Below are 11,452 nucleotides of genomic sequence, written 5' to 3' on the forward strand. Positions count from 1 at the left end.
GTTTAATACAGTAACTTTGTTGATACCACATTAAATTACACATAATAAAATGTGCAGCTCTTTGTATATCATTCGTTCCTCAAATGAGATCTATCACCTGTTATCTATCTATCTATCTATCTATCTATCTATCTATGCATGTGTGCATTAGATAGACATATACATGTACTGATAAATAAAGATTATTTATCAGTACAACCATCTGTGTGTGCTAATTATGCCTTTCATTCCTGTTTATTAAGTTCAGGGTTGAGGAGACAGAGATGCCTTCAGGGCCAGAGCGCCAATGTCCAGCTGTGTCTACAGCTGGAGTCTTCTATTCTATGCATCAAGCCATTCTGCTACCACACAGTAATCTGAGCTACATTTCTGTCTGGAAATGGACCCTTTCACCTCCATCTACCTCCTATTCTGTCGTTACCACACAGGCAAACAGCTGTCATGGTTCAAAGGTACCTTCCTTTGCACAGTCTTCCTTAAACTGCTGAGTCTGCTGTGGAGGAAAGAGATTAAGTGCAGCTCACATAAAAAGAATGTGAAAGCACACTGGCCTGTGGCCTCCAGCAGAAGAGATCTGCACACAGATATGAAGTCTACATTTAGACATATGAATGGTGGCTTGTCTTAGAAGTCAAATTAACTCACTCATTTCATTTGGGCATTTATTGGCTCGTGTTCTTATCCATGCAAAATAAACCTGTTTCTTGGAGAAATGTCCCAAGTTCCACTACATTGTTCTTTATCAGGAAAACAGATGTGTTTTTGTGTTTCGTGACACAAAATATTTCTTACGTGAGACAATTCTAGACAGGTGTGCAATTCCCATGGTGTGCAGCTGATTCCCAAGGAAGCCTTCACCCTCCCCTCCCTTTCTACCCTGCAGGTCACATGAGGACAGCTTCCTCTGTATCCTCTCACACAGTCATTGTTACAGCTGATTTATCCTCCCTTTACTATATCAATTGAGAAACACTGAATACGTCTGAGACTTCCAGACAGGCCATGTTTTCAGGCTGACAAGAAAGTCACCTGATATATAAGTGTTGCCTGAATTCCATACACAAATGACAGGCAGTGTCAGGCTTCCAGGGTTAATTTAGTAGCACATCGGGGCTAAGTGGGCTCACACAGAAATTCATGCTGGGCTCTTTTATTTTAAAACTGCAGCTCCAGTATTACTGTCTTCCCATTAAAGAGCCTTAAATCTGGTGAAGCAGGCCTCATTGCTCCTCCTCCCATACTTGTATTCAGGATTATATAAGAGGAAACATGAAAAGTCAGTCCTCCTTACACAACTGAAATATGCCCCTGTCTTTTCTGCTGGCTGGAAGATAAAATTTCCCCCTCTACTTAGGGCCTAGCATTTCAAGCTGAAATGAATATCAAATTTATAAACTCCATTATTTTCAGCTCACAACCAGCTGTGTGACAGACCACCCAGTGGTAAGAACAGTAACCTAATGAAATTACTCTTGTAAATTATAACTATTTATCAGCACTGTTAGAGCCACATTCTGTGATGCATTTTGCTTTCTTTTATTTTTATTATTTTCTGCTAGCTTGGGATGGAGAGCATTGAGTTAACAGATTCCAAGATAACCAGATTATTTTTTACTTATCTATCCCATAGTGGTTCTCTTAGCCTCAACAGCAACACCTCAACTGGCTAAAATATACAGGTCTGTGAGCTAACTTACCCCAGAAATGGAGACTCAGAATTCTGCTGTCATCTGGGTGGTAGCTCCTCATCTGGTGGAAGGTGGGAAGATAAACTCCACCCATCTGTCCATTACCAAGGACTCTGTCTCTGAATGTTTCCAACAGCTCTTTCTGAGGGTTCTACTGCTATGAACAGGCACCACGACCAAGGCAACTCTTTTAAGAACATTTAATTGGGCTGGCTCACAGGTTCAGAGTTTCAGTCCATTATCATCAAGGCCTGAAGCATGGGAGCATCTAGGCAGGCATAATACAGGAGGAGTAGAGTTCTACATCTTCATCTGAAGGCTGCTAGCAGAATACTGGCTTCCAGGAAGCTAGAATGAGGGTCTTAAAACCCACAACCATGGTGACACACCTACTCCAACAAGGCCATCTTTTAATAGTGCCACTTCCTAGGCCAAGCCTATACCAACCGTAACAAATTCCATCTTCTATTACTTTTCCTTAGGCTATTCAAAGGCATTATCCTTGCTGATCAGCCAAGCCAGAGGTCTAGCCATACCAGCTCTGCACATGTTTGAGCTACCAGGAGGATAAGAGTGAAAGGCACTCAGGACAGAAAGTGTCATCATCTAGAGCTTGTGATTTCCGGTCTCAGCTACACATGAGCAAGGGGTAGAGGAATCCCAGTGTGTCCTGAGAACTGTGAGCATAAGGAGACATTGCATCTGGTGGTTAGTGATGCCAGCACCTGACAGAGCATGCAATTATGTATTATTTTTCCCTAGGAGAGAAAGAAGAAATGCAACAAAAAGAAATCTAGACTTGCATAGCACAAGTTCAATCAATACACATTACAAACACGTATAGAGATCATTAGTCTGTATCTGTCTTCCTTGTCAAGGGAACCAATCAAAGAAAACCACACGGTTTTGTGAGGGATACACTAAGAGCCCAGAAAAATTTCCTCCAGTGTCCATGTGTGGAAGATATGGGGCCTTGGGAATTCCCGTTGCTGTAAAATTTACCGCCACTTCCATATCTCCTTTGTGTTGGGAGGTTTGGATACACAGATCTACTGCAAGGCATTGAAGCAATAATTAAGTCAATAAATGGGCCAGAAGTTGGGCGTCATTTTTGTCAAAGGCTTTACTAAGAACAACACAGAGACTAGGCAAAAGACAACTAGTTTAAGAAGGAGCTATCAACAATGAGTGAGGCCATCAAAATCATTCAAACAAAAACTAAGGACAGAAACATATCTGTATGAGCTTTAGTCTGGAGTCCCTGGAGATAACTCATTATTCAGTTTCATTCTCAATTCAACAATTTTCTTGCAGTTATTAAGTAAATGAAGATCACCCAAGGTAGAGTAGGCACCTGCTGCTTGTTCCCAGTTTGCTATGCCTTGGGAGGCAGCGTTATCTCTGTTATCTCTGCTATGGCAAAGTGTTGAGAGCAGATTGGGAACAGGAACACTGCACAGTGGAAATAGGGAAGGGCAGGATTGGAAGCCTTTGATAACTGGAAGATTAAGGTGGTAGCTTTAAGCAGAGCTCCTACATGATTGGTTTGTGGAACATGTTTGGTCTGTTCTGATTGATCCTAAGTTGGGTAGCACTGACAAAAAAAAAAAAAAAAAATAGAGAAATTGGGCTTGTCATTCAAACCTTGGCCAGAAGAGACAGATCTTTCTTTGGCTTCCTGAAATGTTCAGTAGAGACATTGGGGTGACGTGACAAAGCAGGCTGGATCCTAAGTGGATAGGAAGTTATAGTGTGGCTGCTAAAGTGCGAGACTCAGAGTTCTACCTTGATTAATGGTTCAATCACCATCTTCCTCTTAAGCATGAGGTCTTGGAGGGTGCTCCCTGTGAGTCTCTTGAGCACGAGGTTCTGGAGGGTGCTCCCTCTGAGACTCCTGAGGAAGAGGTCGAGGAGTGTGCTCCCTCTCAGTCTCCTGAGCACGAGGTCCTGGTGGATGCTCCCTCTGAGTCTCCTGAGCACAAGGTCCTGGAGGGTGCTCCCTCTGAGTCTCCTGAGCACAAGGTCCTGAAGGGTGCTCCCTCTGAGTCTCCTGAGCACAAGGTCCTGGAGGGTGCTCCCTCTGAATCTCTTGAGCACGAGGACGTGGAGTGTGTTCCCACTGAGTCTCCTGAGCACGAGGTCCTGGAGGCTCCCACTGAGTCTTCTGAGCACGACGTCCTGCAGGGTGCTGTCTGAGTCTCCTGAGGACGAGGTCCTGGTGCGTGCTCCCTCTGAGTCTCCTGAGCATGAGGTCCTGGAGGGTACTCCCACTGAGTCTTCTGAGCTCGAGGTCCTCGAGGATGCTCCCACTGTATCTCCTGAGCAAGACGTCCAGGAAGGTGCTCCCTCTGAGTCTCCCGAATATGAGTTCCTGGGTAGTGTTCCCTCTGAATCTCCTGAGCATGATGTTCCGCAGTATAACTCTCTGCTCATTCTCGGTCCAATTTTTCCCATGCATTTGACTAACGGTCCACTTCGCAAAAGAAATCAATGTGCAGGTACCGCAACTGCAAGATTCAAGTCAGCAAGGAAGGTGAGCAATTAAAAATTTTGGCCAAAACAGTGCTCAGTTAAGAATAATTTAAAGATATTTAATTTAAATAACTTAAATGTTAATGCTCTTATTAAAATTTTTTAAAAAGTACAGAAATTAAAATGAAACGGTATAATTGGGAAGTCACAAAAATCAGTACAGAGAATAAAACTTGCCAAGTATATCTGTGCTAAATAGCTGTGGTTCTGAGGTTTGTTACCTGTTGAATTCTATGTCTTTAAAGGTTAAAGTGCTTTGTTCTCTTCTGCTGTGATGGGCCTCTGGTCACTGCAAAGAAGACATTAGAGATGGTAGGATGGAATTACCAACTATGCAAATGACTTAAACATCGGATTCCATTTTTATAGGTGTATAAAGAATAAAATTAGAATTTTTTAAAAATGGTAATGTTCTTGGGTATATCAAAGATAGCCAAGATTCAGATTTAATAGTGTTGAGGGGTAACTAGGCTTGGCAGAAGCAGAAAGCTACAGCAAGAGACAGAGATCCTGGGGTACAAGTTACTGTCTTCTGTGAGAGGACAACAGCCTCACTACTATACAGATGTGTCCGTGTCTTTATTGTTAAACCTCAATCGGGTCCCCTGAAAGCCTGCAATATTTGGGGAGACCTGACTTTCCAACAGCTTTAAGTCTTGCTATTTGTGTCCTCTCTTCTATTTGTTTGATACTATGGTAACAGCATGAATGCATACCAATTGTCCACAAGAAATAATCAAGAAACTCTTTTCACAACCCATGCAGGCTTTCAGACTCCTTGGTTCAAGAGTCAAGTAAGATATTCTGCAGGAAATTGCCTTGAACGTAAAAGTGTGGACTGGAGGACCACAGGTCCCAAGGTTCATCACTGGGAAAAATTAGACACTGAAAGTTTTGGCTTCTCACTCAATTTAAATTATCACCATTTTCCAAAGTGCACTGATTCACTCACAAAGGCCAGGTGGCCAAGAAGAAACTATCTCTATCCTTTATGGGCTCATCATCATAGTCCAAAAGTTTCACCTCAAAATGTGGTAAGTGGAACTGCGGAATCCCATGCTAACTCACTCAATTTAAAAGTAGACCCTGACTGAAGAAATGTGGACAATTTCTTCCATGCTGAGCACAGCCATTATTCTTGAGTGTGGGATAACCACACATGTTGTATGGTATATCACTGTATTCTCAACTGTTAATTGCCATGTTGGCTGTGCCAGTCTAGCAGGACATGCAAATGTTTGTCCTTTTGTAGCTTCCTCACCTGCCCCCCAAACGAAGACAAGCCACCCTGGGGAAGGTCTTGTAAGCCCCCACTGCCAAGTGGATGAGTGAAGAGCATGGCTTTTTGTATAATAAAGAACTGGTGGTTAGAGCTGGACAGAAGGACCAACAGGCATGGATGTGGCCAGATGGAAGCAGGGACAGGAAAGGCACAGGGAAGAAGAGCAATATACTAGTCAGGGTTCGCTAGAGTCACAGAACTCATGGATAGTCTCTATATAGTAAAGGAATTTATTACTTACAGTCTGCAGTCCAACTCCCAACAATGGTCAGTAGCAGCTGTAGAATGGAAGTCCAAGGATCTAGCAGTAGCTCAGTCCCACACGGCAAGCAGGCGAAGGAGAGAGTGTGAGCCTGCCTTCTTCCAATGTCCTTATATAGTCTCCAGCAAAGGTGTAACCCAGATTAAAGGTGTGTACCACCACACATTTAATCCCAGATGACCTTGAACTTCAAGATTACCCTGTCTTAATCTTCTGGAATCCGTAGCCACTGAGTCAAGATCTCCATATCAAGATCAAGGTCAGAAACTTTTATCTCCCAAGCTTCCAGATTAGGGTCACTGGTGAGCCATCCAATTCTGGATTGTGGTTCATTCCAGATATAATCAATTTGACAACCAGGAATAGCCACTACATGTATTTAGAGCTACATGGAGAGAAACAACAGCAGAAGTTGGGTTAAGTTAAATCTAGCTGAGCGACTGCCCCAGCAACAGGACACAACCTTCTACTATACAGATTTCTCTGTGTCTTTATTCCTGAACCTAAACCGGCTCCCCAGAAAGCCCCACAATACTTGGGGATGCCTGACTTTCCAAACTAGTTGTCTGTGCTCCTGGGAGATGCAGGCAGACATACTATACTGAGAGACACTTCTCCCATATTTAGGAGATATTGTCACAGCTTCATTATCAGACTCATAGATATTCCAAATGTGAGCAAAGCTGCTCATGTGGTCTCTTGCCAAAGGGCTCGAAGCCCTGGCCCTTCAACAATGCTGACGTAGACATTGCCCTTGCTTCACCTTCCTTAGCTTCCCAAGGATGGACTGAGAGGGGCCACTCAACAGGCTCCAAAGACAACGAGAGTTTAGTACTAACTTTATTAACCAGGCCAGAGCCAAGTGAACGCATTGGCAACTTCGTTACTTTCCTACTGCTGTGAAGAGATACCAAGATCAATGCAAGTCTTACAAGAAGGCATTTGATTTTCAGCTGGCTTACACCTTTGGAGAGTTAGTACACGGCATTCATGGTATGGGGAGCACCACAGCAGGCAGACAGTCATGTGCTACAAAAGAACCCAGAGAGCCTACATCTTATCTAGAGGCAGAGATCCAGAGAGACTGGGCCTGCTGTAAACTCTTGAAACCTCCTTCAATAAGGACACACTTCTAATCTTTTTTTTTTTTTTAGTTACTTACTTATTTCATATATATGAGTACACTGTGGCTGCCTCCAGAAACACCAGAAGAGGGCATCAGATCCCAATACAGATGACTGTGAGCCACCCTCTGGTTGTTGGGTATTGAACTTAGGACCTCTGGAAGAACAGTCAGTGCTCTTAACTGCTGAGCCATCTCTCCAGCCATCTTCCAATCCTTTTTAAACGGATCCAAATATATTGGCCTATAAGAGCCATTTTCATCCAGACCATCACAACTGGTGATTCCTAACTCGGAAAAAAAAGATGTCCTTGTCTAGTAAAGAAGTTAAAATGAGGGTCATCAAAGTCACCTAGCAAGTAAAGAAATTTGATGTCAAGCCTGACAAACTGCTTTGATCCCCAAGACTCACTTGGCAGAGAGAGAGAACTGACTCCTACAAGTTGTGCTCTGGTGTGGTATTTATTCATGTGTGCACACAGACAGACAGATCGATAGAAAGACAGACAGACAGACACACACACTGAGTCAGAGAGATACATGCACACTAAATACAATCTAATAAGCATTTTTGAAAAGTATAAAACAGGTGTTTGCACCTACTGCCTTAAAGTTCCTGTGATTGGAAAACATGAAGATGCTGCTCATGACTGAGGAATGCAAGTCGGTTGGTCCCACAGTTCTTATCTTTATCCCACAGTTCTCAGAATCTCGGGTCTCTAAGCTTAGGTTTGAAAGAACAAAAGGGAAACACACCACAGCACAATCAAAGCTGATAAATGGCTGTTAGAACAGAGCCTCAAAGGCAGTATTTTTTTGTTGTTTTGTTTTGTTTTTTGTTTTTATTTTTTATTTTTTCTGACAGGTTTTCTCTGTGTAGCCCTGGCTGTCCTGGAACTCACTTTGTAGACCAGGCTGTCCTTGAACTCAGAAATGAGACTGCCTCTGCCTCCCAAGTGCTGGGATTAAAGGAGTGTGCCCCCATGCTTGGCTCAATGGCAATTTTTGTCTGTTACTTCTGTACAGATAAAGCTCTTAAATAATTTATGTCAACTGTCTTACAGAGGAAAAAAAATCATAAGATGACAGACATCAAAGACGTAATGTCCAAACATAGGTTTGAATTTCCTTGATATACACAAATTTCTAAAATCTTTGGCATCTAAGTCTGTCTGTGGTTAGATGTTGGAAGTAGCTGTCTAGCAATACAGTCTGTGGTTTGTTCATTGATGCAGTGGTATGCAGTCAGGCCCCCTCGAGTCTGAGAAGGCACACTGTGAATGCCTGTCTCCACGGCTCTTCTTCATGAGGTACCTGTGAGATGCAAGAGAGAATGCCTGCATGGGTCCCACAGTGTGAGAAAGGAGAACAGTTAAAACACTGAGCACATAGGAGTGGCCTGTTACTAGGATATAATAGATGGGTATGATTAAGTCACTAAACCTTTGAGAAAAGACCTCCAAATGAAGCACTGCCTGCAGGTCCTATGAAAGTGTGATTAGAAAACTGACTGTGAAAGCTATTCCTGGTTGTCAACGTGACTACATCAGGAATGAACTACAATCCAGAAATGGAGTTCACACCTGTGATCCAGATCTTGAGGCTGGAAGACACAGGTTTCTGACTGGGATCTTAACAAAGAAGAGATCTTAAGGCTTAAAGGCCATAAAAATCTTAGGCTCAGGCAAGGTAGTACATGCCTTTAATCCGGGGAGACTCAGGCAAGTAGATCTCTCAGTTCAAGGTCATCCTAGGACCAATCATGTTCCAGACCCAGGCATGGTAGTACACACCTTTAATCTGAGTTACACCTTCTGCTGGAGGCTTGCATAAGTATATTGGTAGAAAAAAGACTCAGTTTTCTTTGCCTGCTTGCATTTTCTTGCCAGCACATCTGTTGGAACCTACTTCTTCAGGTACCTAGCTTATACAGAAGACCAGATGGAAAAACTAGCCATATGGAACTGAACAACTGTTAGATTTTTTTACCCATTCACAGCTGCCCATTTTTGGGTGAGTTGGACTACAAACTGTAAGTCATTACAACAAATCCCCTAAATGTAGAGAGATAGTCTATAAGTCCTGGGACTCTAGAGGACCCTGACTAATACACTGATGCTCAATTACAAAACCCAGGATCACCTAAGTTACCTAAAACAGAATTTTTGTAGGAAAACAACTTTGCTCTATTATCATAGCTTCTAAAAACAAGTCGAATGTCAAGCTATCCATGGACAACATACCAAGCAAGACCTCCTGGAGTTCCCATGACAGGAGGATGGCTCTGTTTACTTCCCTGAATGATCCACTGTTAGATCTTAGCCACAAATACACCATGTAGAGGAAAAGATGTTACTTACTATTTGGAATGAAAGAAAATCAGAAACAAAGGTCATCCCATAGATCTTCCCCACTCCTCATGTTTCAAAATTAAGTTCTCTACAAAGCCAATATAGGATTCATGGGATGCCTCACCCATTCATGTCACAGCCTTTCTGCTATCCAACTTGCCTCTTGGTCCCAGGTAATTAAGAGGGGCCACTATACAGATACTCACAGCCAAACACTGGGCTGAGCCCAGGGATCCCGATGGAAGAGTTTGGGGAGGGTCTGAAGGAGCTGAAGGAGATTGCAACCCCATAGGAAGAACAATATCATCTAGCTGGACCCCCTGGCTCTCCCAAGAACTAAACCACCAACCAAAGACAATACATGGATGGGTCCATGGCTCCAGCTGCATATGTAGCAGAGGATGGCCTTATCTGGCATCAATGGGAGGGAAGGCCCTTGTTCTGTGAAGGTTCAATGCCCCAGCATAGGGGAATGCTAAGGTGGTGAAGCAGGAGAGGGTAAGTTGGGAAGCAACTTCTTAGAGGCAAAGTGGATGATGGGAATGGGGGTTTGAGGAGGGGAGAATGGAAAGGGGACAACATTTAAAATGTAAACAAATGAAATAACCAATTTTTTTTAAAGACAGGGTCACTGTGATAATGGGCAGGAAGTTGCAACGACCACTACAAACTCCCAATTTACCAAGGTTGGGGCTTTATGGATGCAAATCAGGTGCCAATGCAAGTTTGGGCAACTGGGCTGTAAGCAGATAACTTGTGTACTTTTGCCTGATTATAACCATCAACACTCAGACCTGAGAACATTTTGAATCTAATGAAATGATTTGAATGCCTCCAATATTCTCAGAGTGTTATAAATCCCTACAGCATGTCCATTAAACCCCACAAAGAAAGTCATTGCTCTTTTTTATGTTCTAGGCAACGCTTCGAAACTTCTAATGTCTCCTCTTAGTTTAGACGGTTTATTACCTTTCTCCAACTCATTGATTTGTTTCCCAAAATACCATTGCTTTTATTTTCTAAGTTTTCATTATAAAATATAAATGGCTTTGTTTTTCTGATTAAACAATTAATGGATATACGCCCAAACGTGCCACATGTGAAGAGTTACTAAATATCTCCCTTAAAAAATAATTTATTTATTTTTATTTTATGCACATTGGTATGTTTTTGCCTGCATGTATGTCTGTAGGAGGTTGTCAGATCTTAGATTTACAAGGCTGGTGAGATGGCTCAGTGGGTAAGAGCACCCGACTGCTCTTCCGAAGGTCCGGAGTTCAAATCCCAGCAACCATATGGTGGCTCACAACCATCTGTAACAAGATCTGACTCCCTCTTCTGGAGTGTCTGAAGACAGCTACAGTATACTTACATATAATAAATAAATAAATCTTAAAAAAAAAAAAAAAAAAAAAAAAAAGAAAGAACAAAGCCAGATCTTAGAGTTACAAACGTTTGTGAGCTGCCGGGTTGGTGCTGGGAATCCAGGGTCCTCTGGAAGAGCAATTAATACTCTTAACCACTGAGCCATCTCTTCAGCCCCTAAATATCTCACTTTTAACATATTCAGACTCATAAGTGTCTTACCACATGATGATAATTGTAGAAATTACCCTTATCTACTTGAGATCCTTGAACTCAGTTTACACTGCACTCTCTTCCTATGAAAGCAACCTTAACCCAGGTCTTCACTCTTGCCTGTGTCCCTGTCACAGTCATGGTGTCTATGTCTTAGTGATGGCCTCCAGGCTTGTTGTCTTGGGTCAGATTTCTGTTATTTGGCACTGGCTTCAGTTCTCACAAATCAGACTCCTTGTTAAGTCAGAGAAAGAGAGAATTAGTCTCTCCAGAGATGACCTTCCTAATTGTTATATATTGTCATGTGGGAAGTCCTGAAATCATACACATACCATCAACACTAAATAGTCTCATTGGGTTGTATTAATATGTTAATGAGTATATATATGTATATATATGTGTGTATATATATATATATATATATATATATAATTGTCAAAAAATGGGGCAACAATTTAGAGAGAAAGTGGGGAAAGACTGGCAGGAAAGGACATGGGGTGGTTTGGAGGAAGGAAATGAAAGAGGAGAAGTAATGTAATCAGATCATAACTTTTTTATTTTAAAAAAGTGAAAGAGGATCTGACTAGGAGGCAGCCACATATGTTGGAAATGAAAGAACAAATTGGGAGCAGGGTG

The sequence above is a fragment of the Mus caroli genome, unplaced genomic scaffold (assembly GCF_978045245.1).
Source record: "Mus caroli unplaced genomic scaffold, Mus_caroli_1 scaffold_15, whole genome shotgun sequence".
Classification (NCBI taxonomy): Eukaryota; Metazoa; Chordata; class Mammalia; order Rodentia; family Muridae; genus Mus; species Mus caroli.